Source organism: Vombatus ursinus, unplaced genomic scaffold (genome assembly GCF_900497805.2).
Source record: "Vombatus ursinus unplaced genomic scaffold, bare-nosed wombat genome assembly UNPS02014807.1, whole genome shotgun sequence".
Taxonomy (NCBI): domain Eukaryota; kingdom Metazoa; phylum Chordata; class Mammalia; order Diprotodontia; family Vombatidae; genus Vombatus; species Vombatus ursinus.
In genome coordinates, this window is record NW_020954585.1 from 33,984,847 (window position 1) to 34,006,130 (window position 21,284).

The window sequence follows — 21,284 nt, forward strand, 5'->3', positions numbered from 1 at the left end:
CAGACATAGTCAGCTTCTGGAACCACCCTCTCAAATTCTTGCTAGCATAGTAGAGCCTTCCAGAGTTGATACTTTGATTGCTAACCTTTAAGAAATCAAGATCATTCAATACTATGATAAGATATTGGAATAAAACTTTGTGAAGAAGGAACCTCAGTAGAAATCACTATTCATTTTAGAATTCAATTCAGCATAATCTGGATGTCAGACACTGGGGAACGCAAAGACAAAACTGAAACAGTTGCTCTCTTCAAGTAGCTCACAATGTAACTGGAGAAGACACCGTGTGTGTATGTACATAGGTTGAGTATGGTTTATATATCTATGTATATATGTGCATGCACACTTATATGGGCACATACAAAATAGATATTATATAATTTGAAGGTAAAGGCAGTAGCATTTAGGGGGATCAGATAAAGTAAAAATGATAACATGTAGCATTTACATAGTACTTTAAGGTTTGGAAAGTGCTTTACATACATTTTATTATTTGCCCCTCAAACAACTCTGTGAGTTAGATCTTATTATTGTCCCCATTCTATGCATGGGGAAACTGAGGCTGAGAGAGGTTGTGATTTTCCCAGGGTCCCACAACTGATAAGTATCTTAGAAAGAGTTAAAATTTAAGTCTTCTTGATTCCAAATCCAATACTTCCTACATTACACCACCTATCTGCCCCTTAATAAGGCTTCATGAAGAAGGTGACACTTGAGGTGAACCCTAAGAATTCTAAGACGTGAAAGCAAGGAAGGAGTGAATACTAGTCATAAGGAAGGATAATGCAAAGTTTCAACCTGTAGTGTGTATAAGGTGCAGTAAGAAATCTGATTTGGCTAGATCATAAAATAAGAATGATATTTTGTGTGGGAATAAAATGAAATAAAAAAGGAAAGGTTGTCTAGCTAGTTTATGAAAGGCTTTTTTTGGTTTGTTTGTTTTTTAGGCAATTGGGGTTAAGTGACTTGTCCAGGGTCACACAGCTAATAAATGTCAAGTGTTTGGTCTGAGGCTGGATTTGAACTCAGGTCGTCCTGACTTTAGGGCTAGTGATCTATCCACTGCACCACCCATCTGCCCTGTGAAAGGCTTTAAATGCCATAGGAGCAAAGGTATAAGGAAGCCATTGGAGTTTATTGCAAAAGGAAATGGCATGGCCAAATGCTGAAGAGAGGTCAAGGAAGATAAGTACTGGGCATAGCTGATTGTTCAGTCAGCCAATGAGTAGCCATCCTATGAATTCATAAAGTTCATTGAGAAACTTTTTCATACTTTCTAAAGTAGTAAAGAAGTGAACTTCTTTACATTTCCTTTATAGTGGTTCATCAAATTCTGAAAAAGGTGAATCAACAACTCCCAGTTTTTTGTTTTTGTTTTTTGTTTTTGTCATTTACAAGGTCACTTAGGGTGCAAGCCATTCAAGGTTTCACACTCTTTAAGAGGTATGAATGTAACCACTCAAGTCTGAAGGGATCATGATTAAACTCACTGTCTCTTCTTGAATCCTGTAATTTCATCAAGTAGGTTGGGAAGACTCAGTTAATCAAGGGTCCCCTGATCAACTCTTGATAGATATGAATTGTGGGTGTGAAATTAAAAAAAATATTTGGAGACTATTGTTCAGTTCACTGTTTTACATAAAATTTAATTCATTTATTAAAGACCTACAATATGCCAGCACTGGGCTATGCACTGGGTATAGAAAGATGAATAATTATATAGTCATTATCTTTAATAAGTTTAAAATCTAATAAAATTGTTTTCTAACTGAAAATACTAAAATGACAAAAATCACCTATGAGAAGTTATATTACAGATCTTTCATGTAAGCCTTTTTTCTTTTAAGGATATTGAGACACTTAAGTCTTTCAAATGTATGTTGCCAGTTACTTTGGAAAGGGGTTCCATAATGTGCATAGTCTATAGGGACTAGTCACTTAGCCAAGCTTCCTCTCCACATAACTGCTAATTCACTCCTTGCAGTACAAGTAGCCTTCACCTACCCAAGGCTGAACAGTGAGATGTCTCTGAATGAAGATATCCATATGATCCATGAAAAATGTTATGTATAATGTACTATACATATTACATAATACATTAACATATGGGATATATTCTATCATGGAGTATGTATTGCTATGTTTACAACTATCCTAATATTGAATTAACTTTATATCGCCAGTATAAACACAACCTAGTTAGAGTGTACATATACTGTCTTTGTAGTTTTCTTAATGTTGAACCAACTGCCATTCCATATAAATTATGTAATGGCCACATGGCGTACTAATAAGTAATAATCATTGTGTCAGCTGAAGATCTTGCCTCTTACTTGACTAAAAAAAATCAAGATCATTCTCTATGACCTACTTTTTCCTCTCTTCTCTTTATCACAAAACCCTTAGACATTAATCCCAATGTTCTTATACTTTACTCTAGTCCCCGATAATGAGTGGCCTTTCCCCATGATGAAGCAAACTCTTCTATATGTGCCCTTCATCCCAGCACAGTTCCTGACACACAATAAGCCCTTAATAGTTACTTGATGATTGATCAATTTTATGCCATTTTCTCCAGGATATTGCCCTCACAACCATCTTTCATCAGTTGTAGGGGCTTCTCAAGGCAGGAACATGATGGCAAACATTTGATTTGCTCCTCAATTGCTTTTCTCCTCCTTAGGATCATTTCTTGTTTTTGCTTCAAGTTGAAACACAGTCAGTGCTAAATGTTAGTAATGTTCTTTAATTGTCAAAGGCCTGGACAGTAGAGTGGCCTGGTAATATATTTCTCTGAGCGGCAAGATACTGGTCTTGTAAATTCAGGCTTTATTCATCATTATTGTGCCATAATCCAATGCCATAAAATCAGATTGAAATATGAGGTGAAGTTCAAGTTATCACCAATCTGTGAATTTAGGGAATAAATTATCTTGGCAGTGAAAACAGAATTGGTAATGACTCTTTAAACATGTCTGCTACAAATATTTCTAATATAACATGTTTCCATTGACATTTGAACAGTGTCATCTTCTGTTTATCTTTTAATGGCATCGTGCAGAAACTCTGACACTATTGAAAATAAATTTTAGACTCTTTACAGACATTTTGAGGAAATGAAGTAGGAAATTAATAAATTTTATTTTTTATGATAAAAGTAAATAGTTGCATTAAATTCATTTAACCAGTTGTCTATGGGATTTGACAGACTTGTTTAATTTCTCCAAAACCCTGAAACCTTACATGACATTTTCCAAAGTTAGGCACTAAACATGGTCATTTTAATTCTCCCTTTTCTCAAGTGTACTCTCTTCCTTTTTCTTCAGCCCTCTCCATAAGGAATCTGTGTACAGGAGTGATGGTGGAAGAGTTCAATTGTTAAAAAAATTTCCTAGTCGCATCTGTTCCAACTTTGAGAATCAGAATGTTAGCAATAGAAAGGACTGCCAATCATCTAGTCTAGGAGTCTAAGTGGCTGCACATTTTTTGTGTGTCATGGACCCTGTTGGAGTCTGGTAGCCTTTGAACCCCTTCTGAGAATAATGGTTTAAAGTAATTGAAGAACACATGTGCATTGGGTATCATGTCATTTAATTTCTCAATGGGTGGGGAAGGGGCTTCTCAAGGCAGGAACATGATGGCAAACATTTGATTTGCTCCTCAATTGCAAGAAGGAAAGGAAAGGGAAGGAGAGAATAGGACTCAAAATTAAAAAAAAATTTAAAAATAAAATAACTGAAGGAAATGCTAAATTTCATTTAGAGTTTAGTGAAAATTAAGATGTAATTTTTTCCCTGTATATTCATGGATACCCTGAAATCTATCCATGGGCCCTCAGATCCCAAGTTGAGAACCTTCCCTTAGTACAATTCTTTAATTTTATAGATGAGGAAACTGAGGCCCAGAGAGGTGAAGTTACTTCCTCAGGATAATAGGTTACCTTTACAAATTTTAGAGTTCACAAAACACTATATATGCATCATCTCATCTGATACAACAAAGTTCCAAGAGGTAGGAGAATTGAGTATTACTATCCTCATTTTATAATTGGGAAAACTGAGTCTCAGATAGCTGAACATGCCTGATCTGGCTTGATCAAGGTCACATAGCTAGAAAGTGACAGAACCAATCCACTACACTGTTCTACTTAATGGCAAAAGAAGGAGTAGGAACTAGTTCTGCTTTCTTTCCATCTAGTTCTCTTTCTGTTAGACTACTCGGATAGCCTATATATCACATAGTTTGAGCATTTTTGCCAATAGCTGAGGGACTTGACTAGAGGCCAGAACAAAGATTAGGGTTATTTTAGCAACTAGAGAATAACTATTGTCTCCAGGGCATGTTTTGCTGACTTTCTGCCCTCATCCTTGCTACTCTCCACTCCCGCCCCCAAGAATTTTTACATTATACAATTTGTGCTCAAGGTGCTTTATTTTATGTTTTATTGGTACTTAAAAAATAACACTGAATCTTCTTAATATTCCTCATCTCCATAGAACCCTCAGAGGAAGGGACTGACTTTTGCCTTTCTTTGTATCCAAAGGATTTATGCACAGTGCCTGACACATAGTAAGCACTTAATAAATGATTATTGAGTGACTGATTACAAAGAAAATCAGTAAAGAAAAACAAACTGCTTCAGTGACTATGTCTGATAGTGTAGATTGTGCCTACCTATCTGAACACATTGTCCACCACCTCTCTGTTGAGAAGATGGAAGTGTATCATTAATTCTCTGGATTCAAAATTGGACATTGTACTCAGTCTGATTTCTGATATCATTTATGATTGTTTTCATCTATATTATTGTAGTCATTGTTCCGCTGGTTCTTATTTCTTCTTTCTGCATCAATCCACACAAGTTTTGGTGTTATTTTCCACATAGTGGGAAGCAGAGATCCAAATAGTAGTTGGCAGACTGATTGAATCTTAATAGAATTCAAGATACAATGATGCATCATCTTTCTCACACATATTTGTGAAGAGCTTTATGGTATAAAGGTGTTTAATATAAATTTTCTCATATGATCCAAGTCGTATGAGGCAACATGTCACTTCTTTCTAATTATCTTTTTTTTTTTTTTTTGGTGAGGCAAATGGGGTTAAGTGACTTGACCAGAGTCACACAGTTAGTAAGTGTTATGTGTCTGAGGCCACATTTGAACTCAGGTCCTCCTGACTCCAGGGCCAGTGCTTCATCCACAGCACCACCTAGCTACCTCAATTTCTTGAGACAGATATGATTGTTTTTCATTTTATCAATACTGTCTTCATGTATCTTATTTTCAGTTTTGATCAATCAATCAGTGTCTACTATGTGAGAAGATCTATCCTAGGCATTAGGAATACAAAGACAAAGTGAAACATTTACCAGTTTCAAGAGGCTTACATGACTAATGATTAGTCAAGATACACACACACACACACACACACACACACGTATGTATGTATATATGTATGTATGTATGTCAACTAGCTGGCACAGTGGGCTTGGAAACAGGAAGGTTCATCTTCATGAGTTCGAATCCAGCCTCAGACACTTACTAGCTGTAAGTAGACCCTGAGCAAGTCACTTAACCCCGTTTGCCTCAGTTCCTTATCTGTAAAATGAGCTGGAGAAGGAAATGGCAAATCACTCCAGTATCTTTGCCAAGAAAACCTCCAAAAAAGGGGTCTTGAAGAGTCAGACATGGTTGAAATGACTAAACAACAACATGTATATATGCATGTATGCATCTATATATCTCTGTGTGTCTATGGATACAGAGAGAGAGAGAGAGTTATATACAAAGTTCATGACCAACTTCAATAGCCTGTTCCACAGAGACTATAGATACTGCTACTGTATCTTTAAGAAGCAATGGAATCTTGGAGTGACAGTTTAACTGTCATTTTATGAGGCATCTGCGAGGGAATTGAGAACTGTCCTTCTGTTGAAACTATTAACTGTGATGGTTGAAGAGAGGACAGGGAAGAATAAAAGACTAAGAAACATTTCCTGAGAGAATTGAGTTTAAACCTTTATCTTACTCAAAAAAATGAAGAAAATTATTGAAAAAGATTTGATATATATATATACACACATACATGCTTACATATGCACACACAGAGAGACATGTGTGTATGTGTGTGTGAGAGAGAGCCAACAATCAACTCTTATTTTTAATAATGTATATAATATTACACACCCATAAAGACACCAACTTCTACAAAAAAGTGAGAGAAGTGCACTTTCTTAATTATTTCCCAGGGTCAAGTATGGTCAATATTACACAATGTCCATTTTCGTTTTTTGTTTGTTCATTTTGTTCTTTCTTTTCCATTGTTATAGTACTTGTGTAGATTGTTTTCCTAGATATTCTTACTTTACTCTGCATCAATTATATGCATATATACACATATATATTTTCCCATGCATTTCTAAATTCATATTTGTCATTTCTTATGATGTAATAATATTCCATTACATGTATCACTTGGTACATGGCTTAGTCATTCTATGATTGATGCTTATTTATTTTGATGCATTTCTTTTAAGAGAGTTTCTCTCAAATCCTCCATGGCTCTCCATTTCTCTTGTTCAGAAGGAACAGATTCCTTATTTTTCATTCTCAGCTTCCATCAGAAAGTAGTTAAGTTTATATTATCATGGAATGGGGTGGGATTTAAGAAAAAACTTGACAATACAAGGCTTTTAAAATTGCAGTAAGGCAATTTTACAGGAGTTGAAATTAAAATCTGGTACAATTTTATAGTGTACACTTCATATGTAAGCAGGGATTATTGAGAAGGTAGTATGCTGTAAGTACATAAAGTGACAGAGTCAGGAATAATTGAGTTCCAATCTCACCTTTGGTATCTACTTTCTGTGTGACCCTGGGCACTGTTGTTCACGCAACCTCATTGAGCCTCAGTATTTACTTCTGTAAAATGGGAACAATAATGCGTATAATACCTATCTCACATAGCTGTAATGGATCAAATTAAATAATGTAAGCAAAATGCTTTTTTGTAAACTCTTAAATACTAAATAAACATGGCTTATCATTAGATATAACTCAAACACTATTATTTGATTATACTTTCTTAGCATTTGATCTCTCTATATGACTTAACTCCTCTTAAATCTCCTCTTTGTCCTTACCATGACCCTCCACTCCTCAGTAATTTGCTAGACCATCACTCTTACTCTGGTTACAATTTCCACCTTCCCAAATGGTTCCCTTAGGGAACCAATTCACCTTTACACACTATCCTCTACTCTTAAATGCTTTGCTCCCTTAAACTATCACTGCTCATATTTTGCCAAATCCCAATCTCAGGTTACTCCATTCACCTCCTCTGCTAGTATTCACTATGCTGTTTAATGGAGCTGAAGGGGACATTATACCAATAGTGCTGACTGGCTCCACTACCAATCTATACTATCCAATCTCAACTGGACTCTTGCAAGGCAATTCTTTTACTCTTTGCTAATTGATTCTCTATCCTACCTCCACAACAGCTGTTTCAGACTTTTTCTCAATTCTCCCATAGTACCTCTCCACAACATTCTCAGCTGAGGTTTTTGCTGAGTGCTTCCAAAAAAAATTGAGGACATTCTTCTTGAGCTCCCTCTTTCCTCTTTCTTCTCATATAACAATCCCTTGACATCCTCCCTCTACTATTTCCTCCTCTCCTGCAAATACTACAATATCTGATGAGGTGGGCATTCTCCTTGCCAAGGTCAAATCCTTGAAATGAATCCTTGATCCCATCTCATCTCTAGCAGATTGTCCTCCTTATCATCTCCATCCATCACTCCAAACTTTCAATTTCCCCTTATGTACTACTTCTTTCCCTGCCTCTAACAAATATGTATGTCTCTCCTATTTAAAAAATACTTTGTATCCCAAAGAGATAGCAAAAGGGAAAAGGACCTACTTGAACAAAAATATTTATAACAGCTTTTTTTTGTGGTAACTAAGAATTGAAAATTGAGGGGATGCCCATTGACTGGGGAATGGCTGAACAAGTTGTGGTATATGATTATAATGGAATATTACTGTGCTGTAAGAAATGGCAAGCAGGATGATTTTAGAAAAACATGGAAAGACATGAACTGATACAAAGTGAAGTGATCAGAACCAGGAGAACATCATACACAGTAACAGCAATATTGTATGATGAAGAACCATGAATGACAGCTATTTTCAGCAATACAGTGATCCAAGACAACGCCAAAGGACTCATAATAAAAAATGCTATCCACCTCCAGAGAAAACAAATACAGAATGCAGACTGAAACATACTATATTTCATTTTCTCTGTCTTTTTTTGTTCAAATCTTTTTACAAAAAATGACTTAACATGGAGATGTTTTACATGATTGTGCATGAACCTATATCAGATTGCTTATTGTCTCAGGAAGGGGGGAGGAGAAGGAGGGAGGGATAGACTTTGGAACTCAAAACTTTAAAAGAAAAACAATGAATGTTAAAAAATTGTTTTCACATATAATTGGGGGGGGGATAAAATATTATTTAAAAACTACCTTCTCCCGTTCCTCCCTAGTTATCATTCTATATGTTTTCTCTCTTGCCCTAATTAGCTAACCTTCTTGGAAAAAAAAGCAATCTAGCCTGACAGGTAGAACACAACTATAGTCCCTGTTGCTAGGGAGACAAGTTGGAGGATCACTTTGATTGAAGAGTTATGAGCTGTAGTAGTGCTAAAGATGATGATTGGATGTCCACACTAATTCCATTACCAGTATGATGAGCCTCTGGAAGTGCAGGGGACACTGGGCTATCTGCAGCAGGCTAAACTTCTGTACTGTTTCATCACTGGGATTGAGCCCAGGAATGACTGTGTATCTTCAACCTAGAGGAGGTAAGGATACCACAGTCAAAAAAAAAAAAAAAAAAGGAAAGGAAAAGAAAAGGGTAGATAGATGTTTAAAGTTATCTCTCTGTGTAGAATGTAATCTTGAGGGAAGGGGCTGTTTCCTTTTTGTATTAATATACCTAGCACTTAGCTCAGTGATTGTCACATACTGAGGGCTTAATAAATGCTTGTTGATTGATTTCTCCAAGTGATTCCCCTGTTTTAGCTACTCATATGAGAAGAGACAAATGCTGATTTTTAAAAAAATAAAGTAAGAGTTGAAAGAGATTTTAAGGGCTTTTTGATTCTTGGTTATAAAGCATAACTGAATGAGACTACCCTCTGCAATGTCTTCAGGTAATCAACTAGTCTCTCACTCTACTTTCTGAGAATAGCTTTTCAATTTGGGGACATTTCCATTTATTAGCAATTTCTACCTACATTAAGTCTATATCTGCATTTATACCCACTGTTTTTCTTTTGGAAGCAAGCAGAATAAATTGAATCTCTCCTTCATATGATAGTCCTTTAAATACATAAAGACACCGATCATCCCTCCTTTAAGTTTTCTCTTCTCCAGGCTAAACCCCACTTTATTTAAGGAATTCTTTCATGGCGGAAAACTTGTAGTCACTTCATAAGCCTATTCCTGCTTTTCTGGATATTTACCAGCTTGTCGAAAACCTTTTTTAAAATGTGAGACCCAGAAGTGAACATAGCATTTAAGATGGAGTCTGACAAGTGAAGACAATAGGTGAATTATTAGTTTACTTCTTCTGGGTAATATGCTGTCTAAAGGCAGTCAAAGGTAGCAATTACTTTTCATGTTTCCATGATCTACTCTTCTCTTCTTCTTCCTTACCACATGCATATGCCATTTCAGTTTCAACATATGTTTACATACATGATCTCACTTGATATTCACCACAATCCAATCATCACATTATATGCTATTATTGTCTCTATTTTCCAGATAAGAAAACTGAGGCTCAGATAGGTTAAATGACTTGCCCAGGGTCACAGATCTCAGAAGCAGGATTCAAACTCAGATCTTTCTGATTCTAAGTTCAGTCTCTATCCACTATGCCACCTAGCTGTGGCCTATAGTTATTTTTCAATACAGTACACATTTTAAAAATATCACAACAGGCATGACTGATATTTGGACTTCACTTTCCACAGTACTTGGGGGCTGAGAAAACAAATTTATTGAGGAAATTCTCAGCACTCCATCTCCCGGCTTTCATGTGAATCTGCTGCACCATGACATCACTAGGTGAGGACTCTAACGAGTAGTGCTTTACAAGATGGGAAGTTTAAAGAAAGGGGGTTCAGTGGCCACACTCTGGTGAACTATCTTAGCAGACAGGCTAAACCAGGTTGAGGGCAACTGACAGGTCTCAAAGCTATCAGTGAGTTAGGGGGATGTCTACCCCAAGCATGTGAAGACTTCCTCCAGTGGAATGGGCAGATGAGAACAATTCGCTCCAACAACCATGAAGGTGGCTGAAGTAGGCACTGTAGAGAGCTTAGAGCTTGGTCAGACATTGAAAATGCCAAGGTCATCCACTGCATCCCAGGCCATAGCCAGTTGTCTTGACTTTTTGTCTTGCTACTGGACTTCAAAGACTCTGGAAATGGGAGTGAGGCTGACCACTGTGTGCAACCTTGCTTCACTTAAATCCAATTCACTTGGGAGTCAAGACATCATGTCATTGATCCTCTTCAGAAATGAAGGATGAACAACTATATATATGTATATCTTCATATATACACACACGTATCTGTACATATATGTGTGTTTTACATACACACGTGCCTACATACATACATACATACACACACACATACAGTTTGAGGTTTGGAGTTCATTACGCCTTTTGAATAGACCCTCCCCTCAGTTAGGCAGGGCCTTCTCCCTTTAGACATCCCAATAGCCAGGACTTTCCCCTTAGTTAATGTCTTCACAATATCTCTCCTGGGGAAGAAGACATTCTTTGAGTATCCTGGAAGAAACAGTAGAGGAAGGGAACCATGAAAGGCCGACTGACTGAGAAGGGTTAGAGAGAAAGCTTCTTCCTACCAAACTTGCTTCCCCCCATTAGCACTACTGATTCATTTGGATTCATTTAGAGTCCTTCTTTTGGGGAGTTTAATAACATGTTTTCAATAAAATCTCTTTGGTTTGTTTTGAGCCTCTAGCTTGAGAACACCCTGGTGACTGAGAAAGACAGCTACACATGTACAAGCACACATATTATACATACATACATACATACACTTATGCATTTGGATTAACTGCAGCGGTTTTTTCTTTTTTTTGGTTTTTTTTTTTTTTACTGGCTTGTAGAGGGGTTAGGCGAACAGCAATGTAAAATATAAGACTTAAAGACACAAATAAGTTGTGGAACAGATACTCTCCTAGAGTTGGGGTTGGGGTAGGGAGAGAAAAGAAACCGAGGAGAGAAATATTACCAGTATTGTTCTCAACAAACTAAGACAGCTACAGTCTTTTCAGCATTTGTGTTGCCTCCACATAGGTCAGCCCCTGATTGTGGCAATGGTAGCAGCAGCAAAGCCTCTGGCACTCATTTGGTTTCTCTCCTCCTCCCAAGTTACTTGAGTGCATTGTTTACTTCTTGATTACCACAAGATTTTGACTCTCTCTTCTTCCTGTGGAGGGAGACCTCTGTCTTTTCAGGAATAGATATATTATCTTGACTCCAAAAGCTCATATAATGAGGCATTAAGAACTTTATAACCTCCAGCTGATACTAATTTCCAATGTCCAGCTATATACAGAGGAGGAAACTAAGGCTGAGAGTAGAAGTATTTGATTAAGGTCAAACAAAAATTTTCAGAAAATGTTCTTTTATCTTGAAATGCAGCAGTTACTGAAGTCTCTGAATGCACTCTGTGACTATTCCTTGTTGAAATAATAGAACTTTTGAGTAATTGAGGGTAATGATTGCAGTCCTTTTCCCTTTAACCACTTTGTGAAGCCACTTCAGCTTCTGGGCTTGCAAGTGAATGACACCCAAGGGCAAAGTCCTAATGGTATGAAGTCATAAAATGACCAAATTACATCTGGCAGTGCCTGGACTTGCAACTCATTGTTGATTAATGAAACTTCAAATGGGGAAGAATACAGGCATTAGAGACAATGGATTATTATTTGATATCTAATCTCCTCAAGTATTATAATATCAGGATTTTTTCTCCCACCCAGAGAAGGCCCTGTAAAAGAACTTGAGGTGGTGTTTCCCTTTGTGTGATGTAGAAGTAAGACTCTGGGCAGAGAGTCAGAAGACCTGGGTTTGATTTTCTGCTTGTGACTTAACTCTGACCTTCAGCAAGTTGCTTCACCTCTCTAGTTCTCAGTGTCCTCAACTCTGGAGTCTCCTCTCCTGATTACTAAGTCCCTGGCCCCATCATTATTTTGTTAAGTGCCTTAGCCATTCTGACTTCACTGTCAGTTCTATGCACTTTGGGGACTGCTCCACCATCTCACCAGTAATTTTGTTCCCCCCACCTTTTCCCAACTTCTCTTTATTTTTTGTCTTCCTCTGGTAGAATGTAAGCTCCTTGAGAGTAGGGACCATCTTGTTTTCTTGTATTTATATTCTCAGTACTTAGCACAGTGCACAACACACAGTAAGTACTTAATAAATTCTCTCTCTCTCTTATCTTTCCATCCATCTACTAGAATGTTGTCCAGGCTTCAGTGCAACTATTCCAATTCCTTCCTCCCCCCTCAATAGTATTTTACTTTTTCTAATTACATGTAAAGATAATTTTCAACATTCACTTTTTTTTTTAGTGAGGCGATCGGGGTTAAGTGACTTGCCCAAGGTCACACAGCTAGTACGTGTCAAGTGTTTGGTCTGAGGCCGGATTTGAACTTAGGTCCTCCTGACTTCAGGGCCGGTGCTCTATCCACTGCGCCACCTAGCTGCCCCTAGAATATTGTTTAGGACTTGTTCATACTTGGTAAATAGTCAAGATGTTTTTGTACTAATATCACTTCCTTCCTGTGTGTGGGGAGGAGCAGGAAGAGGTATTTTTATTGATTTTCTTAATTGGCTCTGACACATAAAATAGATGAGTTAGGCTGGAGTGATTGCTAAGGTTTCTTCCAGCTATGATGTTTTATGATTCAAGAAAAGTCCAGTTATTCTCCAAGAGTGTTGTCATATTTTCTTATTTTTAAATTACAATTGAATTAAAAATGTCAAATCGAATCTCTCATCTTTTTGTTTCAACAAAAAGGAACTGAGGTCCAAGAAAAGGTTAATATTCTTAGGTAGTCATAGTATATCACTGTCTAAATAATAAGAAAAAGTCTTCTTTACTCTCAAAGTTGTTTCCCAATATGACCAAAGAGCCATCAAAATAAAGAAAAATCAAATCTTAGTAACTATCATAATAACTTGAATTCTCATATGGAACACCTGGCAAAGCAACAGAGAACTTGAGATATTTCACAGTTGGCTTCTTGAGTGAATCATGAGGATTACACTGAATTCTGCATTTGTGCAGAAGAAAGCCTGAAGAAAAAGCTTAACTGGAACATATGAAGTGACTTGCCTGATATTATGATCTACCAGGATGGAAAAGATGGCATACTAAGGTAGGGAGAGGTCACCACTGAAGGACCATTAGGCAAGTAATAATACTATGTGTTGACTTTAAATAATATTTCTTTTCCTAAAAAATCTTTTAAAGTATGGCATTTCATATATTCTTTCTCTCACAATGTCCTGGTGAAGTTGATATGGGCATAGATCTTCTCATACTCATTTTTGTGGATGAAAAGGTTGAAGTTCAGAATAAACTTAACTTTTCCAATGTCACTTATTCCTTCTGTACATTACAGTTCTTCTTTGTCACACAGCTCTTAAATTCTATGATTCTGTGGGCCTCCATGCGATTTTATCCAGCATTTAATATATTTCTTCACTATCATCATATATGTAGGTATTTTCATATGACCAAATATTTGTGAATATAAAGATATTTATAAAGAGACTGCTTTTAAGTGTCATGCAATTAGATTTGCAATACTAAGTTAGCAAATCAGGAGCCATTGGGGGAATGACGTAATACAAGAACCATCTGCTAGATTTATCCTTTTCACCAGGCAACAAGCAGATTGAAGTCCCTGTTAGTCAGTAACATGGAAAAACTGTAGGGTATAAGGGACGAAAATAGTTCAAATGCAGAGTCATTTGGGGAGTGATTTTGTCTTACACAGTTAAAATGAAAAATCTCCCAAGTCATATCCACCAGAATTAAATCCAAGAACAACGTTGTGTTTAGTGATCCAGCTGGGATGAATAGCAGCTTCAGTAGCTTCAAGTAAAGGCTCCATTCATCAAATTTAAGGACACAGGCAAAGGAAATTGATTCATTTCTGGATGTGATTGAGTTTCCACAGTCAAATGAATTGGAGAAAGAAACAACTTGAATGCTCCAATTCTGTGGTCATTGCTTGGATGCAGTTGGGTCTGGAACATCCCACCCTTTTGACCTCAAGTCTAGCCAGGTTCTCTGCTAGGAAGAGGCTCTTATCTCCACATCACTCCTTTGGAAGAACAGCTGCTTTTTTAATGAGCTCACCAAAATTACACAGGCTTTTGCTCCTTCATTAGAAGAACTGATTTCTCTCAGAGGTTGTCTGCCATGCTAACTTTGATATAGCTGTCACTTCTGCAAAAATTCTTTGCTGTATTGATTGCTTTTGCCATTACTGAAGGACACATTTTGGTTCACTCCACTGTCATTGATAGTCAACTGTTTCAGACCTTGTTTGAATGACGGATAGCTACTAGATGATCTAGTCATAAAGTAGTGCTGTTGTGTATGATTAATGAGTCCATGATAGGCCTTGATCTCATATACATATATATGCACACACAAACATCATATATATGCATATATGATTGGACACGCATGTCCAATATGTATATGCACACGGACATAGAAACGCACAAACATACATGTATATATAGACATTATGCATACACACATACATACATACTTACACATATATGAATTGGACTAGATGGCCATTGAGGTCTTTTCTAACTCTGAAATTCTATGATTCAAATTGAGGGGGTTATGTATATGTGTGACACAACCCCCCCCCCCATAGCACATGCACGTTTCACTGGTCATCTACTCCAACCTATACACCTAACAAATTGTGATCCAAATTTCAAGGAGAGGGAGGCCACCACTTTGTTTATTTATTCATTCATTCATTTATACATTTATTTATCACAGAAATACAATAATTTCTGGACAGCTCTAATTGTAAAGAAAATTTTCCTGACAGCAAGCCTAAGTTTGTCTTTTTGTAACTTTTGTGCATTAGTCCTGCTTCTGCACTCTAAGGTCAAAACAAAACAGGTTTAATCCCTTCTTCACATGACAGCCCTTCATATACTCAAAGCCTGCTGTTATGACATTCCCTGCCCCCCACCTCTTCTCTAGCGAAAGAATACTCAATTCATTCAACTAGTCCTCATATATCATGGAATCAAGGCTCTTTACACTTGGAGTTGCCATCCTTTGCACAATCTAGCTTATCAGTGTCCTTTTAAAAACATGATGCCCAGAATGGAACATGATACTCCAATGGAGGTTTGATGATGACAGAATATAACGGGACTATCACCTCCCTTTTCCTGAAAGTTATGCCCCTCTTAATGCAGTTTGAGTTCGTGTTAGCTTTTTTTGGCTCCTAATGTACTACTAACTCATCATTGAGTTTGCATTCACTAAAACCCCCAGATCTGTTCAGTTTTTTATGGGAGACAGAGCAGAAGAGAGAAGGACTCAAACTGAATAAAAAAGAGAAGAAAATTATATACATAACTTGAAGGGGTTTGGACTAATAAAGCATAGCAGAGGTTGATTTTGAACAGGAGAAATTTGGCAAAACTTGGAAGAAATTGAGGAAAATTTGAAGAACAATTTTCAGGCCCATACTGACCACGTTCTAATTTGGAGTGGTTAAGAGAAGGAGGATCAAAGACAGTTTGGGTAGATATTAAAGGAGTAAGGAGGATTTAAGAGGATCCACTAGGGAGTAAAACCTGAGGAAATAGACTCAAGAATGATAAGTAGAGGTAGTTGGTAAGGCAAAGCAAGGGAGGTAAGAAAAGTAATTTGAATAATTAGATGGTTAAGCAAAGCAATAAAGTAGATTTATAGGTGGGACAAATTGGTGCAACAGGCAGGAGATTGATTGTAGGCAAGGGGAAGTGCCTTCATTGTGCTCTTTATTTTCTGAAGGATGAATGATCAAGAAACCAAGTCAAGAATTTCTCAGATATTCTGATTTCTCAGGCAAATATCTGCAAAGTTGAAGTCCTCAATCACAATTATATTCTGCATTTTAACCCAACTTTGAGATCTGTATCAGAAACTCATTATCTATTTTATCAAACCAATTCCAATCTATTAAATCTTTAAAATTGCACTAAGAGTTTTGGGACACCCTGGTAATAATCAACATTGGCACAGATTTAAGATTTACAAAGCGCTTTACATACATTATCTTTTTTGAATCTAACAACAACCTGTGATGTATATATTTCATGTATTGTTATTTCCTTTTAATTTAAAATTTTTTTGCTTTCAGTTCCTAACTCTCTCTTGTCCTCTACTCCCTACCCCACTCATTGGGAAAGCAAAAAATAAAATACCCATTATACATATGAAGTCATAAAAAACATATTTCCTCATTAGCCATGTTGCTAAAAAAAAGGCAAGAAAAATAAAGAGGAAAAAATATTCTCCAATCTGCACTCAGAGTCTATCAGTTCCCTCTTAGGATATGGATAGCATTTTTCATCATGAGCCTTTTGGAATTGTCATGGATCATTGTGTTAATTAGAGTGGCTAAATTTTTCACAGTTGATTATCATTACAATATTGCTGTTCCTGTGTAAATTGTTCTCTTGGTTCTGTTCACTTCACTTTACATCAGTTCATGTAAGTCTTCCCAGGTTTTTCTGAAACTATACCCTTTATTTCTTTTCTTTTCTTTTCTTTTCTTTTTTTTTGGTGAGGCAATCAGGGTTAAGTGACTTGTCTAAGGTCACACAGCTAGTAAATGTCAAGTATCTGAGGCTGGATTTGAACTCAGATCCTCCTGACACCAAGACCAGAGCTCTATCCACTGTGTCACCTAGCTGTCCCTCCTCTTTATAATTTCTTACAGCACAACAGTATTCCATCACAATCATAAACCACAACTTATTCGACCATTCTCCAATTAATGGACATTCCCTCAATTTCCAAAAAGAGGGACTATAAATGATTTTGTACATATGGGCCCTTTTGTTTTTTCTTTGATTTCTTTGTGGTATAGTGGTCAAATGGTATGCATAGCTTTATAGCCCTTTGGATATAGTTTCAAATTGTTGTCCAGAATGGTTAGATTCATTCACAGCTCTACCAACACTATATTAACGTACAGTATATTTCCTATATGTGCTCCAGCATTTGTCATTTTTGTTTTCTGTCATCTTAGCCAATCTGATGGGTATGAAGTGATACTTCAGATCTGTTTTAATTTGCATTTCTCTAATAGTGATTTAGAGCATTTTCATATGACTTTTGATAACTTTGATTTTTTCTTCTGAAAACTGCCTGGCCATATCCTTTGATCAATTATCAATTGTGGAATGCCTCCTTTTTTTAATTTTTAAAAATTTGACTCAGTTCTCTATGTACTTGAGAAGTGAGACCTTTACCAGAGAAACTTGCTATAAACATTTCCCATTTCCTGCTTTACTTTTAATTTTGGCTGCATTGTGTGTGTGTGTGTGTGTGTGTGTGTGTGTGTGTGTAAAACCTTTTTAAAATTTATGTAATCAAAATTATCCATTTCTCTTTCTCTAATTCTCTCTATTGCTTGTTTGGTAATGAATTCCTCTCCTATCCAGTGATCTGACAGATAACTTTTTCTGTGCTCTCCTAATTTATTTATGATATTACTCTTTATGTTCAAATCATGTACCTATTTTCAGCTTATTGTGGTATATTTTGTGAGATGTTGATCTTTGCATAGGGTTGTTTTTTTTGGTGAGGCAATTGGGGTTAAGTGACTTGCCCAGAGTCACACAGCTAGTGAGTATTATGTGTCTGAGGTCGGATTTGAACTCAAGTCCTCCTGACTTCAGGACTGAAGCTGTATCCACTGTGCCACCTAGCTGCCCCCTTCTTTGCATAGTTTTTGCCAGACCACTTTCCATTTTTCCAGCAATTTTTGTCAAATAGTGAGTTCTTGTCCCAGTAGCTGAGATTCTTAGGTTTATCAAACACTAGGATATTGTGCTTATTTATTTCTGTATATGTGTATCTAATCTATTCCATTGATCCACCACTATTTCTTATCCAGTACCAAATTGTTTTGATGATTACGATTTTGTAGTATAGTTTGAGACCTGATTTTGCTGGGACCCTTTCCTTCACATTTCCAATCACTGAATTTCTTGATATTCTCAATCTTTTATTCTTTCAATGAGTTTTATCATTTTTTTTGTTCTATAAAGCAATTCTTTGATAGTTTGATTGGCATGGCATTGAATAAGCAAATTAATATAAGTAATATTGTCATTTTATTATATTGGCTCAGACTACTCATGAGCAATGAATATTTCTCCAGTTGTTTAGATCTGTCTCCATTTGTGTGGAATGTTGGTTTTTTTTTTTGATTGTGTTCATATAGTTCCTCTGTGTGTCTTGGCAGGTAGACATGCAAGTATTTTATACTCCCTGCAGTTATTTTACATAGAATTTTTCTATCTCTTCCTATTGGATTTTGTTGTTGGTATATAGAAATGCTGATGATTTGCATGGGTTTATTTTATTCATTTATTCAATATCCTGCAACTTTGTTAATTGTTTCAACTATTTTTTTAGTTAATTCTTTAGAGTTCTCTAAGTATACCATCACATATCTGCAAAAAGTTGTTTATTTCTTTAATTTCTTTTACTTGTTTTATTTCCATAGCTAGCATTTCTAGTAAAATATTGAATAATGATGATGACAACAGATTCTCCCCTGAACTTATTGGGAAGGCTTCTAGTTTAATCCTGTTATAGACAATGTGTATAGTTTTCCTAATATTGAAGCAGCCCTACATTTCTGGTATAAATCTCACCTGGTCAGATTTCATGATCTTCGTGATATATTTCTGTATTTTATTTAAATTTATTTGCAGATCCATCTGATTCTGTTTTTTTTTCCTTCAGAAGCTCATTTATGTATTGTTCAACTTCTTTTTCTAAGACAGGGTTATTTAAGTATTTTATTTCTTCTGTTAATCTGAGAAATGTGTATATAATATATATTATATATATTTATTTAAATATCCATCCATTTTATTTAGGTTGACAGTTTTATTGGCATAAAGTTGGGCAAAAGATCTTCTAATAATTGCTCTAATTTCATCTTCATTGGTTGTATATTTACAATTTTCATTTTTTACATTAGTAATTTGGATATCTTCTTCCTTTTTAAAAAATTCAAATTAACCAATGGTTTATCTATTTTATTTTCCTCCCATAGAACCGGCTCCTACTTTTATTTATTAGTTCAATGGTTATTTTTTTACTTTCAATTTTATTAATCTCTCCTTTGATTTTCAGGATTTCTAATTTTGTCTTTAATTGGGAATTTTTAATTTATTGTTTTTCAAGGTTTTTTTTTTTTAGTCAAATGCCCAGTTCATTGATTTGCTCTTTCTCTTTTTTATTGATATAACAAATTAGAGATATAAATTTCCTCCTAAGTGCTGCTTTAGCTGCATCCCACAAATTTTGGAATGTTGTCTCATTCTTGATATTATGTTTAATGAAATTATTGATTGTATCTATTGTATCTATTATTTGTTCTTTGATCCACTCATTTTTTTTAGGATTAGATTATTTATTTTCCAATGAATTTTTCTTGGACATTTTGCTTTTTCCTGTTTTTAAATTTATTATTTGTTTATTTCTTAACATTTAAAAATTTTTGAGCTCCAAATTATCTCTTGTCCTTCTACCTCTCTCCCACCCAATGAGAAGGTAAACAATTATCTATGTGAAATCATGCATAACACATTTCCATATTAACCTTATTGCAAAAAAGCAAGAGATATAAATATGTGAAAATTATAATACAATTTGCACTCAGAGTTCATCAATTCTCTCTCTGTAGGTGGAAAGCATTTTTTTTTTCATCATAAGCCCTTTGGAATTATCTTGGATCATTGTGTTGATCAAAGTGACTATGTCTTTCACAGTTGATCATCATCACAATATTGCTGTTACTATGTACAGAGATGTCCTAGTTATGCTCAATTCTTTTTGCATCAATTCATATAGATCTTCCCATACTTTACTGATACCATCCCCTTTGTCATCAATTATAGCACAATTGTATTCCATCACAATCATATGTCACAACTTGTTCAGCCATTCCTCAAGTGATGAGCATTCCCTCAATTTCCAATTCTTTGCCACACAAGAGTTGTTATACATATTATGTATATATATATATAATATGTATGTATGTATATGTATATATGTATAGGTCATTTTCCTTTTTCTTTGATCTCTTCAGGATACTTCTCAATTAAATTTTAATGTATGCTTTCATAGCCCTTTAGTGAAGGTAATTTTTATTGCATTATGGTCCTAAAATCTGCATTTAAAAATTCTGCTTTTCTATAGTTATTTATGGGTATTTTATTTTTATATGTGGTCAGTTTTTGTGGAGGTGCCATATACAATTGAAAATAGGCATAGTCCATCCTATTCCTTCAATATTCTCCAGAGGTCTATCATATTTAACTTTTCTGAAATTCTATTCCTCTCCTTAAATTCTACCTGGTTTGTTTTGTGGTTAGATTTATCTAGGTCTGAGAGGGGTAAATTGAGGTTCTCAACTAGTATAGTTTTACTCTTTATTTCCTTCTGTAATTCATTTAACTTTTCCTTCAAGAATTTGGATGCTATACCATTTGGCTCATATATATTCAGTATTGATATTACTTCATTGTCTATGGTGCTTTTTAGCAAAATGTAGTTTCTCTGAATGTCTCTTTTAATTTGGTCTGTTTTTGCTTTTGCTTTGTCTGAGATCATGATTGCTACTGCTGCCTTTTTAAAAATTTTGGCTGAAACATAATAGATTCTGCTCCAGACACTTATTTTAGCTCTTTGTATATCTTTCTGTTTCAAGTTTGTCTCTTGTAAACAACATATTGTTGGATTCTGGTTTCTAATCTATTCTGCTATCCTCTTCTGTTTTATGGGTGAATTCATCCCATTCACATTCATTGTTATGATTGCTAGTTTCCCTCCAACCCATGCTGTTTTATTTATCCTTTTCTTTTTTTAACCCTATCACCTCCTCA